Source organism: Chrysochloris asiatica, unplaced genomic scaffold (assembly GCF_000296735.1).
Source record: "Chrysochloris asiatica unplaced genomic scaffold, ChrAsi1.0 scaffold00011, whole genome shotgun sequence".
NCBI lineage: Eukaryota > Metazoa > Chordata > Mammalia > Afrosoricida > Chrysochloridae > Chrysochloris > Chrysochloris asiatica.
The window spans coordinates 7,191,065-7,194,208 of record NW_006408529.1 but is presented as its reverse complement, the minus strand read 5'-3'; the positions used below and the strand labels follow the sequence as shown (position 1 = coordinate 7,194,208).

Genomic DNA, 3,144 nt, shown 5'->3' with positions numbered 1-3,144 from the left:
TGTCATTGCAAAAGATTTTTTCCCATTCTGTGGGTTCCCTTTTTACTCTTCTGGTGAAGTCTTTTGATGTAAATAAGTTTTTAATTTTTAGTATGTCCCACTCATCTATTTTATCTACTTTTGTTTGTGTGGTTTTCAAAATATTTTGCAGTCTGTGTATTCCCAGAATTAGTGTCTTCACATTTGTCCCGAGTTTTTCATTGATGGCCTTTATAATTCCTTCCTTCTGGGGGCACAGGGACACAGTTGAGCCCTCAGCAGCTAGCTGCTGGGATTACTATGCTCATCCCAGGAGGTGCGGAGGGGCTCCAGTGAGCACCTTTTGGTTGAAAGAAATTCGGACTTAGGCCTTTGCCCCAGTTTAACCTGGGGCGAGACAGTCGTCTAAGGAGGCTCCAGACCACACCCTTCCTCAGCACAAGAGAGTTTCTTCACTATATTTTGCCAGCCTTCTTCACCAATGCTGCAGACAGAGAGCCACACGGACCAGAAATCCTGGTTCAACACTTCTGAAAGGTGTAATGTTGAGAGAGGATTTCTTTCACTTTGTCCTCAATGGTTCTGAACTCAGCCATGGACCCAGAACTTGGTCTCCACGCACCAGCTTTTTGGCCACACAAGGGATCTCCACTTAGCCAAAGGCTTTCAGCTGGTCGACCTGCACTGCAGTGATGGGATGCTCTCACATGATGGTGTTCATAGCGGGACAGAAGAGAGGGAGCTTGCTGAGGTACCAGGCCCGGATGACACAGGTAAGCAAGTTGTGGCAGATGCCACTGGCCACCTTCCCCAGAGTGTTAACATCCAGAGGTGCTACTAGCATGAGGTCTGACCACCTCCGTAAGTCAATGTAGAGAACTGGATCGGAACTGCACTTCCACCTCTCCCATTCATCATTATCACTGTAGAGAGTGGCAGGGACATCTTGGTGGCTGTATAAATGTTTGGTTTTCTCAGTTGTGACCATTGCTACTTCCAGCCCTGGAATGTCCAAAAGGCCTGACACCAAAAGGGGCAACTTCAGGGCCACAACACTTCCGGTGACCCCCACAAGACCATGGAATTTTCTCTCCACCATCTGTACAACAGGTTGAGATGAGGCTCCTGGATCCATTGGGTGGTTCTAAGTCCCTGGAGCTTTCCAACCCTGGCCTCTGTTGAGTTCTGTCAGGATTTAGGACCGGTGCCAGGCGTGTCTGGAAGTAGCTCCCAAATATTATTCTGCCATTTTTGTAACTCTCTTTTGGTTTCTTATAGTAGTGTTCTGCAGTTTTCTTTGTATAGGTCCTTTGTTTTTTCTGGTTACATTTATTTCTAAATACTTCATCCTTTGGGTGACTATTATAAATGGTATTGATTGCCTAATTTCTTTTTCTGAGCTGTCATTATTGGTATAGAATCCAATTGATTTTTTTATGTTGATCTTGTACCCTGCAACTTTGCTGAATCTTCCAATGAGTTCTAGTAGTTTTTTTTTTTTTTTTTTTGCTGATTCTTTGGAGTTTTCTATGTACAGGATCATCATCTGCCAATAGAGAGAGTTTTACTTCTTCTTTGCCAATTTGGATGCCTTTAATTCCCCTATCTTGCCTTAAAGCTCTGGCTAAGACTCACAACACAATATTGAATAGGATTGAAGATAAAAGGCATCCTTGTCTGGTTCCTGTTCTCAAATGGAAGCTGTTCAGTTTCTTTCCGTTGAGTGATGTTGACTGTCGATTTTGTATATATACTCTAAACTATGCTGAGGAATTTTCCTTTAAGTTCCTCTTTGTTGAGTGCTTTTATCAGTAATGGATGTTGAATTTTGCCAAATGCCTTTTCTGCCTCTATCCATATGATAATGTGGTTCTTTTCTTTCTTTACAAATTTGTACAGTGGATTACATTGATTGTTTTTCTAGTGTTGAACCATCCTTGCATCCTGATATGAACCCCACTTGGTCATGAGGTATTATTATTATTTTTTTTTTTTTTGATGTGTTGTTGTATTCTGTTGACTAGAATTTTGATGAGACTTTTTGCAACTATGTTCATGAGGGATATTGGTCTATAATTTTCTTTCTTAGTGATGTCCTTCCCTGGTTTGGGTATGAGGGTTCATAAAATGTATTAGGAAGTTTTCCATCCTTTTCTGTATTCTGGAATATTTTGAGTAGAATTGGTGGCAGCTTCTACCTGAATGTTCAGTAACATTCACCAGTGAAGTCACTGGACCTGGACTTTTTTTGATGACCTGATAAATTTCTTCCTTTGTGATAGGTCTGTTCAAGTTTTCTATTTCTCTCTATGTAAGTTTAGGTAGGTTTTACTTTTCTAAAAATGTATCCATCTCCTCTAGGTTTTAAAATTTGTTGGAATACAACTCTTCATAATATTCTGTTATTAACCTATTTAGTTTTATTCATTCTGTTGTGATGTCATGCATGAGGTTTCTTATGCATGTTATTTGTGACTTTTCCCTGTTTTCTTTTATTAGGTTTGCCAGTAGTTTGTCAGTTTTATTAATCCTTTCAAAGAAACAGCTTCTTGTCCTGTTGATTCTTTCTATAGATTTTCTGTTTTCTATCTCATTTATATTACTCTAATCTTTTTTTTTTTCTTCTTCTTCTTTTCTTCTGATGACTGTAGGTTTGCTTTGCTGGTCTGTTTATTGTTGTTGGAGATGTTGTGTTAATGTGTTCATTTTGGTTCTTCTTTTTGGATGTGTACATTTATTGCAATAAATTGTCCTCTCAGAACTGCTTTTACCGTGTCCCAAAGATTTTTGTATGCTGTGTTTTGGTTCACATTTGCTACTAATAACTTTGTGAAATCACATTTTATTTCATCAAATCCCAGTCGCTTTTCAGCAGGGTGTTATTCAGTTTTCCATATATTTGACTTTATTTCCTTGGTCTTCATATTGTTGATTTCTAGTTTTATAGTATTGTGATCTGAGAAGATGCTTTGCAGTATCTTGACGTTTGCAAATTTATGGAGGCTTGTTTAGTGGCCTAACACATAGTCTATACTGGAGAATGTTCCATGTGCATGGGAAAAGAATGTGTATTATGCTGTTGTTAGGTTGAATGCTCTGTACACATCTATGAGGTCCAGTTGCCTGGTTGTGTTGTTGAATTCCTCTATGTCTTTGTCAAGTTAC

At 39.2% G+C, this 3,144-nt stretch overlaps 1 pseudogene; it reads right to left on the bottom strand.

Annotated features, from left to right (window-relative positions):
- Positions 1–500: 500 nt before the first annotated feature.
- On the bottom strand, positions 501–1,078 carry LOC102828580 (annotated as a pseudogene).
- Positions 1,079–3,144: the final 2,066 nt, after the last annotated feature.